The following is a 20,388-nucleotide window of genomic DNA, read 5'->3' as shown; positions in this document are numbered from 1 at the left end:
GATATATTTTATGGACATTTTTTTCTTAGATTCTAGTAATTTGTATCTTGTTTATTTTTCGTTTTAGTCATAAATTTTTCTTTCGTGACATTTTGCTATTATTTATTTCAATAACGTATTTTACATATTTTGCATGTTAGTTCTTTGATTTAAAGAAACACTGATTACGGAGAGATGAATATTAAAGAATGATGTTTGTTTTTAAACTCCTCCTAATTGTACGATCACCGGTTGACAGTATCATATGTAAGGGCTAAGACTTTGTCATTAGAGCCACCGTCCGGCAAAAAGTGCCGGGCAATCCACAAAGAAGAAAAAAAAAAAAAAACATATGATTAGTTTGAAGGTTGACTGGACTCAAAAAAATGTCTTGTCGTTAAAGGTCGTCTTTTGTTCTCATAATTCTTGGTTTCTAATATTCCATAATTTTGATATCAATACATCAGAGGCTACAAGAGCATTCCAAAACACTAATGCAAAATGAATTTGTGTTACGAAACAATATCCAACAAATCCTGTAGATTTGAGAACAAAGCCCTCAGAAGAATATTGGGAGTTAAATGGCAGGACGGGAATAGAAATGAAACTATAAGAGAGATTACTCGAGTGCTATGTGTTGTTGAGCTCATGATGAGGGGTAGATGGAAATGGTTTGGGCATGCTCTCGCACTCCCAACTTCCTCAAGAGAGATTAGTTCACCAAACTGTCAACTTGGCTCCACAATGCACTAGAAGAGTTGGAAAACCCAGGTCTACATGGCCGAGGACTATGACGCGTGAAATAGGAGATGATGAATGGAGAAGTATTGATTTAAAAATTCAAAATAGAGACCACGGGCGAAATCTAACCGAGGCCCTTTGCGTCAATAGGCGTAGGAGGAGATGATGATGATGATGATGATTATGAGCTACTTGTAAGTTTTATTTATGTTTTGTCTTAAAAGCGTTAACGGGGACTGAGTTTCAGTAAAGGATAGAATTCGTCATTATATTATAATTCGAGGCACCTATATTAACAGGTTTTCATGTGCAAAGGCCGATGGAGATGCCTTTGTAAATGCCCTTCCTTATCCAAACCTGATCCTGATGGAAGCTATAAAAATGGTTGCAGGAAGACTGCGCTTGGGACATCGTACTGTACCGTAGAAACTTATAAACCAGACTATTTATGAAAATGTGTTACACACAGGTGTGTGTATATATACAGTATACTGTATATATATATATATATATATATATATATATATATATATATATATATATATATATATATATATATATATATATATATATATATATGTATATATGTATGTAAATTTATATGCAATATACATACATATATACTGTGGTTAAATTACTCTCCCCATTAAGGAGAAGAGCCGGGTTCGGTTCCGGACCGAGGAGGGCAGGTACTGACGGTCTCTCTCTAAACTTATTGTCTCTCTAGATGACCTAAGCAGCGAATTAGGGACTTGGAACGTAAATGACTATAGGGAAAAGGGTCTCACCAAATCAACCGTAAAAAGATTTTTTTTCAGTAATTTAAACTTTAAATTGAGATAATTTTCTTTATACTAAGTAAAATCAGCTATAATAAAAAGCTGAAATCATATCTCTAGCGCAAGCGGATTGTGTCATTTACATCTGCCCATGTGTAAATAACTCTTAAAGTTCTCCCGTAATTTTAGGATGGCGAAATGACAGTGTTGATAAGTGTGCAAGTAATGTATGTCCTCTTTTGTAATTCAAAATAGATTTTAATGCACTTTTAATATTGAAAGAATTTTTCAAGAGCTAGATTGACTCTCCTCTGAAAACTTCAATAACATTGATATATATCTAAAACAGGTTCAGGGACAAATAAAAGGTTAATTGATATATAAAATGTGCACCGTAGAAATTGTACACAAAGTACTTATTGAGCTCTATGATTGCTATTTGAAATATATGATTTTCAGTTTTTTAAACTCTTAACATTATAAAATGTATTATTTTACGACCATTTTACGACTATTTTTTTTTTTCATAACCTGAACTGAATGGCAGGTAAAATGAAGAACATTCCTTTATAAAAACGTTTGCGTACGAAAATATGTCTTCGTGTGGCTGAATGTATGTTGTGCATGGCCCCTTTTTTCAGCGGATCATGATCAATGATTAACGTATGTGAAATATTCAGTATTGACGGGTACTCTCTCGTCTTCTAATTTTTCTCTCTAGCTTTTCATTTATTTTTTATTCTCTTTTACTCGATTACAATAAGTTATGAATTTATAAGAACAAAGAAATTTGCTACTTAGGACTTACGCGTACTTTATCTTCTTTAGACTTGCTGTTGAGTAGTGAAGTAGTAGAGAGAGAGAGAGAGAGAGAGAGAGAGAGAGAGAGAGAGAGAGAGAGAGAGATGCAATTTTGTTTTGCAGTTTACACTTATTTCTGATGAAAATGTTTCACTGTGACTCATCATGATACAGAATTCAGGAAATGTGGTATCCTAGTTCCCCTAACTTGATTTTGCTTTTCAGGTTGGCATGTTCATAAAATTTCCCTTCTGGATTTGTTTATAGTTGTAGGGGAAGTTTTATGGCAGACAGCTAACGCATATTTCAATATTAACTGCAAAATTGAAACACTAAACAGGCCATCATGGGTGTTTCTTATAGCTGCATTTACTTTTTCAGGGGACTGTTTGCAGAGATTACTCAAAATTCATATATACTGTATGGCTTATACCGTTTTATATACCTTGCGTCAGATTAAAGTGGGGGAGTAAATAACGAAAAGATACTGTGGACAGACTTTCATCTCTTAAGCGAAAAAGGTATGGATAACATTTGAAAAAAATTGCAATGAAAAAAAAAAAAAGGAAAAAATGTAGTCGATGGTGTGACCATTCGTATCCTTTTAGGTTATGAAAAACCTACCTGTAAAAAGTTATTTACAAATATCATGGTTTTTTTCCCTCTCTTTTTTATGTAACTTGGGGTAACTATTACAAAATTGTCAAGTTCCATTCTAGAACCTTGAGAAAGGATTTTGACGGTTTTTGTGACAGCCATTCTTATTAATCAATCATTTATTTCATATGTGTAATTATTTTTTGAAGTCGTATCAGTCTTATGTGACATTCACATTGAAGTTATAGGATACGATTAAATGAAAAGAACCACATTGTCGATGCGAAGATGTCTTTTTGGGCTGCTGTTTTGTGAAAATTATTTTTCATTGGATGTATTTAGTATCTAATAGAACGTTTCATGAACCTTCGAAATGAAAATTATGTATAGAATTGAATGACCCTAGACGGAAAGGCAACTAGAAATCATTTTGAATGACGTCATTAGACACTGGTATCAAAGAGGTAATGGTGTGTAATGAAAGCCTAGTGTCTTGCGACTCAGAGTTTAAATGAACATTGTAGTCAGACATTTTGAGCATTGATGGTGTAATGACCACTAATAACCAATATACTGTAGATAGTTGCTGGTGGGTAGGATTATTTAATTACGCGTGCACGAACATACTGACCATCATGCCAGACTGGAATTACAGAATTCAAGATAAATCCTTAAAGTTATGCCCCCCCCCCCTCTCTCTCTCTCTCTCTCTCTCTCTCTCTCTCTCTCTCTCTCTCTCTCTCTCTCTCTCTCTCTCTCTCTCTCTCTCCATCGATTTTAAGCAGAGATCAATCCCAAGGGGGTAGACGAGTTGGGCCCGTCCCTTAAGAATGTCCATTGTTCCTCAGTGGATGCAAGCAATGGATTAGGTGTCAAGAACTTAATTTACTATCGTATCCTCAACTAAGGCGAAAAAAAACCATGAGGCCGGCAACTTCTTCCCAAAGAAAAAAATATGGAGTGAAAACCTGAAGGTTATCTCCATCTGAAATTATTTTCACGTATTACGCTGTGTACATATATATATATATATATATATATATATATATATATATATATATATATATATATATATATATATATATATATATATACAGTATATATATATATATATATATATATATATGTATATATATATATATATATATACATATATATATATATATATATATATATATATATATATATATATATATATATATATATATACTACAGCAATAAACCATCTCCGAAAGAAAACGCACCATTAACTATTACATTCATAATTTAATCACAGAGGACCCGTAAATGTATAAAACCTTCACATGTCAAGCTACCTCACGGGGGGGGGGGGGGGGCACAAAAAGTTCATCAGCAGTATATCAAACCACTCTACATACTCTAAGTCATTTACCTCTTTGTCTTGTTTATTATTACCTCTTCCACACCATCTATTCAGCGTTTTCCTCTTGACACTTGTGAATTATACATATAGAATTCGAATCATATAAGTTTACCCCTTTAATTTTTTAGATTTAATTTTCTATGATTTGATGGAGTTACTTTTCTACAGTATAATAATACTAGGTGAATAAGTATTAGCGGATAGTGTAGAAATGAATTATCGCATAGTCCCAATCTTATTGGCCTTTTTTTTTTGTGCGTGTATTACCAAATCATATACAAACATGCTGATGCCATCTCGTTATTATTCGCCCTCAACAGTTACGCTTCACTTTCATAAAAGAAAATTGGCTCAGCCACTCACTCATGCATTTCCATATTCACATGCATATGGTATATTTTTGTCCTGTAGAAAATTTGCGGTTTTGGTTTTGTAACTTGCTCAATAAATGCTGTAAGTTTAAAACTAGTAGTGGGTTAAGGTTTTTAAAGTTAGAATTTGAAGCAAATTCAAAGAAAGATGAGACTGCAGCAATAGTCGTAATAGCAGATTTTATTGCAGGGATGTGGATGGGAAGATACTCGGGATTTTCAAGTACTGACCTGAAATTGCTTGAATATATCAAAAGTAGAATGATAAATAGGTTTAATGTAAATAAAATAGAATTGAAAACTTCTATCAAAAAGTATCCACGAGTCGATATATTTTTTAATTAAAACATATATAGATAAATAGTAAAATTTGCAATTGTAAATGCAATATATTAAGATAAAAAATGATTCATGTAAATATACTATGATGTATATATATGTTATAAATTGTAAGCTTGTAAACGTGTATTTCCTAATAAAACAAATCATATCTTAGACTATTGAATAAACAAATAAGGAACCGATGAATTTCTGTAAAACGCATCATAGAAGCACACACTACCTGGATTTCAACAGAACGTTAGATATTCGGAAAATTGGAACTCTCCTAATTTCGAAGAAGACTGTTTGATCTGATTTCTTGCTAAGGAAGAAATACTAATTTTTTTCTCTTCAGTTCTTTTTTATACCTTCTGTTATATTTCTGACCCAGACAATTTGTATGCACATGGTAGGGCATTATAGTAACCTTCGAATGATAGATGAAAAAAGATAGAGCACGGTGCCCATGCTTGAAATTACCAGAGGAGAATAATGTATGTTTGTTGTACGCTCAATAACCGTTGCATAATCTAAAAGAAATTTATTTCATGTATCGTGCAAAGTAAATGGTAGGTGTGACCCATGAATAACTAGAGGGGCACTTAGTATACTGTAGCAGACCTCCGCTGCGGCAGCTTATTTCTCGACCTTTAGCTGGACCTTAACATGTATTAATTGGCGTGTATGAGCCAAGTTTGAAGTCTTTGTGACAACTATTTCCAAACTTACGACTGATTACGTGAGTTGGACATTTTGCTTGACCGTAACCTTGACCTTTAACCTTGGTCATTCAAAATTAAATTATTTACAGCTTTTTACATAACAGTTAATCCATGCAAGTTTCATTACTCTACGATTAAAATTGTGGCCATGAAGCTGTTCACATACAAACGGGGTAAAACCTAACCTCCTTGCAACTTTGTTGGCGGAGGTAAAAGGCTATGTTTTGGCCTTCGTGTGTTGTCGCGATTTTCTGATTGGTGCTTTCGTCCGACAGCCCTAAACCTTAGGGCTTTTAGCTTTCGAAGGTCTAGCTTGTGACTTTTTATAATATGGCAACAATTTCTAATGCTTCGAGGTCGGCCATAGGTTATTTTTCGTGTTTGTAGGTCTCCAGGTAAAAGAACAGCACGACTGATAGTTTTGATATATCACGAAAAGACCCAAGCTGGCATTACAGTCAGTCCTAATACCTGTGAACAGATACATTTCACAATACTGATTTTTTTTTTTTTTGTTTGATACAAAACAATCTCAATAAAATTGTAAGTAATTGGGCAGTCTCCATATGATTTAATTTGCTATCAAGGTCTGTAGTTTCTCGTTTTTTTTATAAGATTTCCAAGATATTGTGATGTATTCTAGCAGTGAAATTTTAACTCTAAAATTTATACATCGATTACGCACAATAATTTACGACAGGTAATTTATCATTTTTTTTTTTTACCTTGCGGGCATAGTGACTAGCAACAAAAGATTGAATTTCATGAAGGAAAAGAAATGTAACTTTTATGGAGAATATACACATAGAAAATTGACTTATTCAACCTTGTTTCATGTTATATGCCCTATAAAACCGTAACCCTATTATTATTATTATTATTATTATTATTATTATTATTATTATTATTATTATTATTATTATTATTATTATGCTAAGCTACAACCCTAGTTGGAAAAGCAGGATGCTACAAGCCCAGCAACTCCAACAGGGGAAATACCCCAGTGAGGAAAGGAAACAAGGAAAAATAAAATATTTCAAGAACAGTAACATAAAAATACATACCTCCTATACAAACTATAAAAACTTTAACAAAACAAGAGGAAGAGAAATAAGATAGAATACTGTGCCCAAGAGTACCCTCAAGCAAGAGAACTCCAACCCAAGACAGTGGAAGGCCATGGTACAGAGGCTATGACACTACCCAAGACTAGGGAACAATGGTTTGATTTTAGAGTGTCCTTCTCCTAGAAGAGCTGCTTACCATAGCTAGAGAGTCTCTTCTACCCTCACCTTACCAAGAGGAAAGTAGCAACTGAACAATTACAGTGCAGTAGTTAACCCCTTGGGTGAAGAAGAATTGTTTGGTAATTTTAGTGTTGTCAGGTGTATGAGGACAGAGGAGAATATGTAAAGAATAGGCCAGATTATTCGATGTGTGTGTAGCCAAATAAAAAATAAACAGTAACAAGAGAGAAGGATCCAATGTAGTACTGTCTGGCCATTCAAAGAACACCGTAACTCTCTTGCGGTAGTGTCTCAACGGATGGCTGGTGCCCTGTCCAACCTACTATCTATAAGAAGATAGATACACTCAGCTATATTGATCGGCATATATAGGTCTAAAACGCTATTATTGTTGCATATCGCAGATTTTCTTGTGATAAGAAATTTTGTATTTTTTAAAATATCTTATATGATTTTTTATGAAACCAGATAGATGTATAAACAGTGATTTATATCAAGTTTTGGTATCCACATTCAGACATATCCCAGGACTGGTTTAATGGCAGTACATTATTCATGTAGCGTGGCAAGTTCACCTGGAATTCAAATTTAACGATATATATTAATTTTTTATTGAGATGGAAAAAAATAGGATAACAATACGTATGGTGGTGGTATGAAACCCATTACATATAATACCCTATAATCTTGTCTATAATGTTTTTATATTCTCGTTCTAGTACTGTGTTTGAACGTTATTTCTTGGTGTTTCGGTTATATATTTTATTCCTTTGTGTTGCTAAAAGGGAGAGAGAGAGAGAGAGAGAGAGAGAGAGAGAGAGAGAGAGAGAGAGAGAGAGAGAGAGAGAGAGAGAGAGTAGTAACACCGGTAGAAATACCTTTTTACGTGTAAGTTATCCCATTTTATCTCTTTCAATGCAATTATGATCCGCTGAATTTAAAGTATGATCTTTCTAGCTCTCTATAAAAAATAAAAACGAAAAAAAGTAGCTGGATTATCACACGTCAGTAAAGTTAACTTGTAAATTACAGAGAAATTAAATAATTAATGAGAATGAATCGGATAGTCCCATGTGAAGTAGCTGCCCCTTTATGGAAATTAGGTCGAGTAATGATCGCTTTGCAAGTGGCCCAGGACGCCTCTGGGCCGAAGATACGCGGTCGGTAAGAGGTCCCTTGAGCTCAACGGCCCATTGGAAACAAGGGTAAAATCGATCCTTACGGATTCATCTCGCTCGTCTGACATGAATGCAGGGATGATCCATTAGGGTCATATTTCCCATTTCAATGCATCGACTGGCGAACCTTATTGATGGCTGTTTCAGAGGCTCCTTCGGGTGCCTCCAACGCCCCTTAGGGATGGGGATGGCATGGCATGCTATCCCGAGCATGTGGAAAAGAGGGAGGGAGAGTAAGAGAGAGATTATTATCTTTTGAGTTTTGCGCTTTTGCATAAAAAGCAACTACGTATTAGCCAAAGCGTAATGAAAGGTATGTATGAAATGCATGTTGTCATTGGTCGCAATTCGGAGGGGGAGACGTGGAGATTCGTCTGGGTTTGAATTTTTTCCTTTTTAAAGACCGATAATCCTGCTTTTCTTCTTTTTTTGTCTGGTTTTCGCCTTCATTCCTCCTCCTTTGCATACAAATCGTTGCGATAAAGCTTTCGTTACAGCTTCTGGATAAATTCACACCAGGAGAAGATCATAGACCGCGTGTAACAGTGGTTAAAGTAAATGGTATCCCTATCACATTCTGTCTTCCAAGGTCATTGACATTTAATTCCCAAGGTTAACACATATAGTTATTCATTCATACATAATTATTTGGTATAGTACATGCATTGTAATGGCTTTATATTGCCTACTTCCACATTATATGTATTTCTTCTCAGGACTTAAGATTAAAGATATTTGGTTGTGCATACTAAGATTATATATATATATATATATATATATATATATATATATATATATATATATATATATATATATATATATATATATATATATATATATATATATATATCTAACAACATGCAAGAAAAAGAAATGGACATGGGCCAAACATGCAATGAGAATGAATGATATTTGATAGACATTAAGAATAACAGAATGGGTCCCTAGAGATTGCAAAAGAAACAAGGGAAGGAAGAGAAGACGATGCGAGTATAAACTGTAATAGAAAGACCATAAACAGACGTGAATGGAAAGATATGGCTGAGGCCTTTGTCTTGTAATGGACCAGTAATGGCTGGTGATGTTGATGATGATGATGATGATGATGATTTTATATATATATATATATATATATATATATATATATATATATATATATATATATATATATATATATATATATATATATATATATATTTTTTTTTTTTTTTTTTTTTTTCTCCAATTCCTGAATCGTTCATGAATATTAGACGCTGAACATTTACACCAAAGTTTGGCTTGGAGAATGTCCGTATGTACATCCACTGTCGAGGATAATGTTCAAAGATTTAAATGCCGCTCATGAATGACAGAGGCAAGGGTCAGTGACATTGCCTTAGCTTGCAGGTCAATGACCTAGGGACTGATGATCAGTGCCCAAGCGTCCTCCCTACCCAAGCTAGGACTAGGGAGGGCCAGTCAATGCTGCTGATGACTCATCAGGTAGACCTATAGGCTCCCCCAAACCCCCCTTAGCTCACAAGGATGGCGAGGTCGCAGACACTACAAGAAACTATCAAGTTAGATCGGGATTCGATCTCCCGTTCAGCAGACCAATCAATACTTGATTCTGCAGCAGACAGGGAGGCAAGGACGTTCCCAATAATGATTGTTCTCTTCAATTGACCTTCAACGATATAAACATAACTTGGGTTTCAACCTATAATTTTTTAGGACCTTGAGCTTGTAAAGCAGGTTCATTTCTCATAGTAGACTTGACAAATCCGTAAATTGTCGAGGTTACCCCAATTTTCAGGTGGAGATTATTTATCGAAATAGCAGCTTCTAAATTCACTCCTTGTCAACACGTCTTACTTGTATAATGCTATAGTTTGGTTACAAATTATTTAAGATCTACTGAAAATGGCTTTACAGTGATTTTGACTCTAATTATGAAACGATATTCAGCAGATATAAATCTAAGAGGAAAGTATTTTTTATTGAGTTTGTTTCAAGATTCAATAGAAATAGTCGTATTTATTTTGATTGTTATTATTATCAAGCTGGACGCTTATTTGTGCTGCATCTTTCAACCACCCTTACGAGTGGTCGATTAAACTTTGTAATTTGATCAAGCTGTTATATTTATATTTATTGTTATGATTTTGTTGTATGTTTTAAGTTTCAGTGCTTCATTTATCTATCAGTGTGATTTTTGTTACGTCCATACTTATACCGGAATAATTATGGTACTTCAATGTGATATGCCTTGAAAGCAGCTCAAGGGTAAAAAAGTAATATGAAAAATGATAGATGGGTAGTTTCATGTAGTATCTCCAAAATTTTAGTAGAAAAAATGCTATAGCAACATTGAAGATCGTGTTATCATGATCCCCCACTTTTTTTTTTCAATGTTCGTGGCTGTTTGTTCATTCGCGTAAAAGTGCACAAGTGCGTGCGTGCAAGCTCTGTGACACACTAAGTAGAATTTCCATCACGTATGGTACGAAGAATTCCCAGTAAATTCAAAGCAGATCAGGAAAGGTTGAGAATAGTGTCTTAGGAACTACGCACGACTTTACTTCCTTATTAGATAGGACTAAGAAAGTCGTGACGACTTGAAAGCTAGACTGACCATGAGAGAGAGAGAGAGAGAGAGAGAGAGAGAGAGAGAGAGAGAGAGAGAGAGAGAGTAGGTCACTATTAGTTATCGAAAAAGAGAAGTGTATATCAGATAAATATATTTTCACTATTATAGTTTAACACTCAAGTATGTATGCATTACTCGTATTACTTCGCGAATAAAAAGTCACCATTAAAGTAAATAATATATGTTTATAATTGAAGCGCTTTTTGTACCCTTATTCTTAAGGTTAAAAAACCTACTTATAATTTTTATAAATTGATGTTTTTTTTTTTTTTTTTTTTTTTTTTTTTTTTTTTTTTTTTTTATAAAATTGCTTATCACAAAGCAGTGCTTCCTTCATTTTGAGATCGTAGCTTTGCATCGCTTATATTAAAAAACCTCCTTGTCAGTCACGAGGAGACGTAATGATATATGATCATCTTTCTAAAATATGATTTTAGCTTAGTCAGGAAATGTTATGAGATGTATTTCTTTTAGGGTGAGGTGTTCAAATTTGCAATGCGACGATTTGATTGATAAGACGAAATTATTATTGAATCATCAAAGCCCTTTTTTCCTGTCAAAGAAGCATTTCGACTTGTATTTAAGCCACAAATTTCCATTTCCCATGATATATATGAATAGTAAATCAACTGAAAAATAAGTAAGATGTAAACTTTTGCTTCCAAACAGAATTTGAACTTGTGGCTCGATTTCTTAGCTTGTAGCTCTAGGAGGTCATATATTTTCAGAGAGAGCTAGGGGAGAAACATTTACTCCTTTTTGGAATCACTGTCACGTAGGTGCCAACTATTTGCCTCTGAAGTATATAGTCATGGAACTCTGATATTTAATTCTATTATCTCATTTCTGTGTGTTGGATTGCCAATCATATCTGTAACTTAAAATTATGATCTCAAATGTCATCCATGCTGGACTGAAATAGAAATGTCTATGAACGTATTTCTTAGCAAACATGTTTTTTATATTAATTGCTCATTTCCCATACTCCTTTCACTACGTATTATCTTATCCCACAACTTTGCATCTACAATGGAAATATTTTTTTCACATTTGTTGCATCATTCCACCAAGGAAAACATTGAGCAAGCATGGATTTATGATACACCCGTATCTCAGAGAGTGGTTTTCACACATCACCAGGTACGTTCCTCTGATTTCTGAACGAGAGAAAACTTTTACCTAAGTCGAGCCGTTAAAGCCTTGAACGTATGATATAACTCAAAAGACACTAGTTTGAATCTTGCTTGAAAATTGAAGTGTAATTCGGTTAATTATGTGTTAGATATATCAGGATTCATGATTATAAATCAATTGATATTTTGATTAAAAATGTTTTTCATAAGCCTACTGGTGTACTTTGGATCTTTCTATGAAAATTTACGAGATAGCAGGTCTCTTTTTGTTACTGGATCTTCGAAGCTCATTTAGATATCAGATAACACACACACACACACACACATATATATATATATATAATGTATATATATATATATATATATATATATATATATATATATATATATATATATGTATTTGTGTGTGTTTGTGTATACTGAATAAATATATACATCGTGTGTGTTATGTCTGTATTTTTTTATATATAGATAAACAGGATAATATATTGTGCATCTATATATTTATTATTTTCTCGTGCTCAGGCTACGATATTTCATGTATTTCCATTTATTTTTCTCTATATTGCCTTGGGTTGATAGATGTGCTACCTCCAACCATCATACATTAATGTTGTTGTCTAAGATAATTTTTCTTTAGTCAAGCATTAGTAATAAAGCTGACAGATGTTATTTCTGAAATTTTCAATTAGCTTAAATAAAATAAAGTTTTTTAGTTAATAATATCAATATCAACACTACAGATTTTTAAGTCTTCCCAAAATAATGCTTTGGTTTGTGGTGTAACACTTACTCTAAAGTTTATATTACATCCATTCGTGTAGTTATCCTTGCAACTTGGATGTCTAGATGGCTATGCATTATTTATTTTTTGAGCCTTAAAGATAAGCCTTTAAGATTCAACAAACAACAATAATAAAGATGCAAACTACGTTGAGAAATCAGCCTGGCGTTCGCACGACAGAAAGCTATAAAGATTTAATGCCTCCACTACAAACCGAGGCCTAGAACTGGAAGGACCAGCGCAGATTGAGCATCGCTTAAAATAATTCTGATTGAAAACAACATTCGTGACATCTTTACTGAATATTGTTTTGTTTCCTATTCTGAAAGGCCTTTCCTCTTGTATTGTTTTGGCGCTCCAAGAATTAGTTTTATATGAATTACAATCACGCTAACACTCTCAAGTTTTAATTTAAAGGGGATAAAAGGTGTTACACATGATTGAATGTCCACATATACCTAAATTTATATACGCTCACTCATATATATATATATATATATATATATATATATATATATATATATATATATGCATATATATATATATATATATATATATATATATATATATATATATATATATATGTTTGTGCGTGTGTGTTGTGTGATTCTGTTCATGTGTATGTGTCTATTTACCTGTGTGTGCCATGTACATTTATGCTATTAAATGGATAGTTTTGATAGTTTACTATATATATTTATATAAATACTGTATATCTTCGTATCTTCTTATATTACAACCTGTTTTTATATCTTAGCGATTATTTAGAGAAAAAAAATATTTTTTTAAGAAATATTGATTTACTACTTTTTTTTTTTTTTTTTACAGGTAAGGCTCCAGTTCTGTTTGAACTTTGATTGAGGAAGTAAGTACCACTTATTTTCCGTTTGAGAAGTTCCGAATCAGGCATTTGGTTATCGAGGGCCTTGGGAAAAATATAGTAGGCGGTCTCTTGACGGTCATCTGGATGCCAGGAAGCTTCAAATCAATCAATCAATCAGTCCCCCGATCCCTTTTAAAGTATGTAGAAATTTGTTTGATCCTTTTCTTGCACTTTCCTTCTGGTTCAGATGATCCAGAGAATCCCATTTGTTCTCCCTAATTCCTATGAACTACCGGCAATATTTTGTCATTAATATCCTCAACTAAAGAATCTAGTTTTCCTTAAATCCCAAATATATTAGAAATCATTTTTGCTTAACCTAATATCATCATCGTTTTACGAATATCCGTATTTTGCTTAAAAAGAAAACCTCATTTTATGTTTTATTCTTATAATTTCTTAGGATTCTTATTATTTTGTCCCTAGTCACAAGATTTTGTTTGAAATATTTATTTTCATTACTTCTGCTAGACTAGAAATCTGAAATTTACTTTTTAATCCACATAACGTCTAAAAATACCGCGTGTTGCTTTAATTCTAATATATTTGTTCAAATTCCCCTAGAGTTCTTTATTTCCCACATCTACTTTGGAAGCTTTTCATACTTTTCAAAGTTCTCTATTGCTCTTGAGAATGGTTGGGAATGTCTTAGCATTCTAGGAATCTCTTTATTTTTCTTGATTGTAGTAGCCCCTGAAATATTTTTCTGGATTGCTATAGCCTAAAATTTCTCACGTTTGTGGTCATTTCCATAACTTTTTACGATTCATAATTATTTTTCCTATTTCTCATATCTTGTTAGGAATCTTTTTTTTTTTTTTTTTTTTTTTTTTTAGAATTTCTATAGCCAACTAGAAGTTACTCTTATTTTAGATTGGTGTCCATTGTAATCTACTTTTTTTTTCTTGATTACCACATTGTTGTCTTAATTCAAGATACATCCTAAAAAAGTCGTTTTCTTTAATTCTCATTATGTCTAAGGAAACTATCTTTTCATAAATTCACATAATAAGCAAGAAATCACTTGTTTTTCATAAATTCATTCAATATTGAGACACACTTGTTTTCCTAAATTAACTGATCATCTTAGTACTATATTCTGGTTGCCTTAAATCCAGTATATTATTAGGAATCCCTGTTGCTTTCCGTAGTTCCTTAAACCCCTTTGTATCCTCCTTCCCTTGTTTACTTTAATTCTCATAACTTCCTAGAAACCCTGCTGTTTACCGTAATTTCCATAACCTCTTAAGAATCTATCCCGTTTTCTCTAATTCTCTTAAGGTTTCTTTTATGTTTTTTCCATCTCCTCCTCATAATTTGATTACCTTATGACATAAATGGGTTAAGTTTGAAGGGCTAACTATTCTTATATATCCATTACGGCATTATTTTTTTATTATTTTTTTTTGTATATTTATATATTCAGCCATACCTCAAAAAAATGTACACACACACACACACACACACACACACACATACATATATATATATATATATATATATATATATATATACGTATGTATATATATATATATATATATATATATATATATACATTATATATATATATATATATATATATATATATATATATATATATATATATATATATATTAGATAATTCAGTATACTATGTTTTTCAGCCAGTCAATTACAATGGTATCCGGACAGTATCATTTATTTACTTATATATATATATATATATATATATATATATATATATATACATATATATATGTATATATATGTATATATATGTATGTATATATATATTCATATATATACACACATATACACACACATATACACACATATATATATATATATATATGTATATATATATATATATATATATATGCTGTATATATATGTATACTTTATATATACTGTATATATATGTACATATACATATATATATACATATATATATATATATATATATATATATATATGCTGTATATATATGTATACTTTATATATACTGTATATATATGTATATATACATATACACACACACACACATATATATATATATATATATATATATATATATATATATATATATATATATATATATAATCCTAGCAGTCCATGTTTGCCAACTTTTATATAAGTGGATGAGCATCCAGGTGGAGTAACAGGAACTTTGAATGTGGAGGAAATGCCCCGCTAAATCTCCATGAGGTCACTGGTTTAAGGAGATAGACAAGATGTCTTTTCGATTTCCACTCTTGATCCCTGGCGGCTGATCTTACGGGGATTAGTAAGGATCGATAGGGGATAATTGCCTTAGTTAGGTAGGCACTGCGAATCACAAAGAACTGGATATCCTTTTATGCATTTAGCCAATGAATCCTCTATGGATTTAGTCAATATATATATATATATATATATATATATATATATATATATATATGTTTGTATATATATATATATATATATATATATATGTTTGTATATATATGTATATATATCTCAAGGAACTGGATATCCTTTGATGCATATAGCCAATGAATCCTCTATGGATTTAGTCAATATATATATATATATATATATATATATATATATATATATATATATATATATATATATATGACTAAATCCATAGAGGATTCATTGGCTAAATGCATCAAAGGATATCCAGTTCTTTGTGATTCACAGGGTGGTTTTAGAAGAGGTAGGGGTTGTATGAATCAGATCTTTACAGTAAGGCAGATATGCGAGAAATATTTAGCAAAAGGTAAGGAGGTGTATGTTGCGTTTATGGATCTGGAGAAAGCGTATGATAGAGTTGATAGGGAAGCAATGTGGAATGTGATGAGGTTATATGGAGTTGGTGGAAGGTTGTTGCAAGCAGTGAAAAGTTTTTACAAAGGTAGTAAAGCATGTGTTAGGATAGGAAATGAAGTGAGTGATTGGTTTCCGGTGAGAGTGGGGCTGAGACAGGGTTGTGTGATGTCGCCGTGGTTGTTTAACTTGTTTGTTGATGGAGTGGCAAGAGAGGTGAATGCTCGAGTGCTTGGACGAGGATTAAAACTGGTAGACGAGAATGATCATGAATGGGAGGTAAATCAGTTGTTGTTTGCGGATGATACTGTACTGGTTGCAGACACAGAAGAGAAGCTTGGCCGATTAGTGACAGAATTTGGAAGAGTGTGTGAGAGAAGGAAGTTGAGAGTTAATGAGGGTAAGAGTAAGGTTATGAGATATTCGAGAAGGGAAGGTGGTGCAAGGTTGAATGTCATGTTGTATGGAGAGTTACTTGAGGAGGTGGATCAGTTTAAGTACTTGGGGTCTGTTGTTGCAGCAAATGGTGGAGTGGAAGCAGATGTACGTCAGAGAGTGAATGAAGGTTGCAAAGTGTTGGGGGCAGTTAAGGGAGTAGCAAAAAATAGAGGGTTGGGCATGAATGTAAAAAGAGTTCTATATGAGAAAGTGATTGTACCAACTGTGATGTATGGATCGGAGTTGTGGGGAATGAAAGTGATGGAGAGACAGAAATTGAATGTGTTTGAGATGAAGTTTCTAAGGAGTATGGCTGGAGGTATCTCGAGTTGATAGGGTTAGGAACGAAATGGTGAGAGTGAGAACGGCTGTAAGAAATGAGTTAGCAGCTAGAGTGGATATGAATGTGTTGAGGTGGTTTGGACATGTTGAGAGAATGGAAAATGGCTGTCTGCTAAAGAAGGTGATGAATGCAAGAGTTGATGGGAGAAGTACAAGAGGAAGGCCAAGGTTTGGGTGGATGGATGGAGTGAAGGAAGCTCTGGGTGATAGGAGGATAGATGTGCGAGAGGCAAGAGAGCGTGCTAGAAATAGGAATGAATGGCGAGCGATTGTGACGCAGTTCCGGTAGGCCCTGCTGCTTCCTCCGGTGCCTTAGATGACCGCGGAGGTAGCAGCAGTAGGGGATTCAGCATTATGAAGCTTCATCTGCGGTGGATAACGGGGGAGTGTGGGCTGTGGCACCCTAGCAGTACCAGCTGAACTCGGTTGAGTCCCTTGTTAGGCTGGGAGGAACGTAGAGAGTAGAGGTCCCCTTTTTTGTTTTTGTTTCATTTGTTGATGTCGGTTATTGCCAAAATTGGGGGAAGTGCCTTGGTATATGTATGTATGTATATATATATATATATATATATATATATATATATATATATATATATATATATATATATATATATATATATATATATATATATATGTATATATGCGTTTATATATACACACGTTTCATATATATATATATATATACAGTATATATATACAGTATATATATATATATATATATATATATATATATATATATATATATGTATGTATATATATATATATATATATATATATATATATATATATATATATATATATATATATATATATATATTATGTATGTGTATCACAGGCAGTTGTCTTAGTGAACATCAATGTTTTTGAAGGAATCGTATTATATCGAGTAACTGCTGATCTACAATAATTCTACAATCCAATACATGAACGTAACCCTTCATTTTAAGGCGATGGCATGTCTGGGGCTTTGGTTTTGATAATTGAAACCCATCTGAAGGTGTCCTCATTGTTCATGTGCACTACTTCATTTGTATAATAAAATAAGAAAATGTCCTATTTGTCATTCATGTCCAGAAACCCCACACCTGGTACTACTATTGTTCCCTGTCTACGGACATAAATGACACATCCGGGATTTGTTCTATAATTATAAGAAAGGAGTAGTGCATTGCTATACTGGCTAGCGCCATAAACGCAAGGGAAGTGTTCCTCATCTCGTAATATGGTGATACTACTAAATTGGTGGAAATCACCATGGAAAGACTCACGCTTATAAAGCATTACTCCCACATTATCAACTCGTGTCTCACACGCTTATAACTTGATGATTTAAAGGGTTGTCAACCCCAGTGTGTGAAACTACGATTTTGACGTGTATTTTTCTATTCATATCGTTAAAAATAGCCATTCGGGTGTATGCAACATGACTAAATATTTAATTATTGACATAGTTTTTTGCGTCTGTAGAAGGAAATTGGAATATTTGTATAGGTGATGAGTAAGCAAATATGTCCCGTTTTTATTAGCTTTTTATTGTTTATGATGTTTTGAGAAGGATTGGGAAATAATGAAGTTTTGTGGAGGAGTATTTAGAAATACTATTTTTTTTTTATCTGATTATTCCATGCCAAAAATAAATCCAGCATTTGTTTCTTGTGCAAGATGTCGTTGCTTTATATCAGTAGAAGAAGGTTTTTTTATTTTTGGGACATTCCTGTGAATTTCCATAAAACTGTAACGTATTAGTAGAAAGTTCAAAACTCTTTCTCTCTCTCTCTCTCTCTCTCTCTCTCTCTCTCTCTCTCTCTCTCTCTCTCTCTCTCTCTCTCTCTCTCTTTTATACGTAGGCAAAATTATTCACAACAAGTACAAAAGAATACGGCAAAGCCATAGTGACTATATATTCCTTTAGGAGATAGAGTTGGACACAGGAATTTTTGGCACACCACGTTCCAAAGAAGTGCTGCCTGTCACATTTTTACTTCGCGCCAAGTAACCAAACAAACACTGTAGGGAGAGACTGCAGAGGTAAACGGGAACTCGCCAAGCAGTATTTGTGAGGCTGGGTGCATTTCTTCACAGCAAAGTGTACCATGAATACCTGTGTCCAACTGTAGGTGGACGAAACTCTAAAGGAAAGGAAAACTTGCTTTTCAATTTGTTGTTAGAAATACGAAGAGGTGATACTACTGTTTGTTTTCCAAGCAGAAACTGAAGAAGAATGCAGGGAATCATTAAATTGGGAATCTTGACATTATTTGGATATCAATAGCACTAATGAGGTTTAAAGCTCTGTATCATCTTAGCTATCCACTGAGAAACCTATGAACAGGAAATGTCGCGGTAGATGTCGTTTTTGTCGGTATTTTCCTAGACCAAAGAAGTATACTTGAATTTTCTTAAAATGCACTTATTTATTATCTGTTAACCCTTATTTTAGTTTTCTTAATATTAAGATTTATATCAAATAGAACCAAGTAAGATTAAGATTTGGTGCCTTATTTTGATTGGGAACCATTTCCTATTGGAGTAAACAGCGAGGGATTCCTCCATATAAGTGTGTGACTAACTATTTGTGCCATATTAGAATGAAGTTTACTTATTGCCTTCAGTGTGAGGTGTTTAGGTTCTTAATGAGAGCAGACTTGATATGATGGCTTAGTAAGCCTACGTTGAAAGAGATATGCTTGGTGCATCCTGCCATATATCTCAAGGGATTCAAAGCATCAAAATAAAACTTTTATCGTTTGTCAATTTCATAGATAAATGATCATCTCTTATAGGCTGACGAATATGTTTTCGTGTACAGTCATTCATTTTGGTGTTTATTCTTGTATTTTTGGATTTCGGTATCTTTTAAGTTGGGAATAATTGCTTAATTTCACTTGATCCTTACTTATTTTTATTTATGAATTATGTAATATTTTAACCGTGCTTACACTCAATTTTTGGCCGATATTAATATTGTCTATCGTCGGCTAAAGTACATTTTTTAACCTTTAAAAAAAAAAAACAGTACCCAATTTTAGTAAGGTGAAGGTAACCACCTTCCTGATATTACATAGCTTCTGTATAAGAGTAATGTTTTTCTTCAAAATGATATGGTAAAGCTAAAGAAATCACGGAAAGCAAAGGGAAACAATTAATGACACGGAAGTTTAAATGCTTCAAGGAATTCACTATGCCTTTAGAGGCATCCAAATAAATAAAAGAGAGAGAGAGAGAGAGAGAGAGAGAGAGAGAGAGAGAGAGAGAGAGAGAGAGAGAGAGAG

General features: G+C 33.2%; 1 long non-coding RNA gene across 4 annotated transcripts in view; it reads left to right on the top strand.

The window, feature by feature from the left end:
• LOC137627326 (uncharacterized) overlaps window positions 1–20,388 on the top strand; it is a 700,057-nt gene that overhangs the window by 309,809 nt on the left and 369,860 nt on the right. Inside the window, exon 4 of one of the 4 annotated variants that reach the window (XR_011041146.1) lies at window positions 2,682–2,821. The exons of the other annotated variants lie outside the window; for them this stretch is intronic. This is a non-coding gene — a long non-coding RNA (uncharacterized lncRNA). The remainder of the gene's footprint in view (window positions 1–2,681; window positions 2,822–20,388) is intronic. 4 annotated transcript variants of the gene reach the window in all.

Source organism: Palaemon carinicauda, chromosome 2, assembly GCF_036898095.1.
Source record: "Palaemon carinicauda isolate YSFRI2023 chromosome 2, ASM3689809v2, whole genome shotgun sequence".
In the NCBI taxonomy this organism is placed as follows: Eukaryota; Metazoa; Arthropoda; class Malacostraca; order Decapoda; family Palaemonidae; genus Palaemon; species Palaemon carinicauda.
This window is presented reverse-complemented; position numbering and strand designations above follow the sequence as displayed.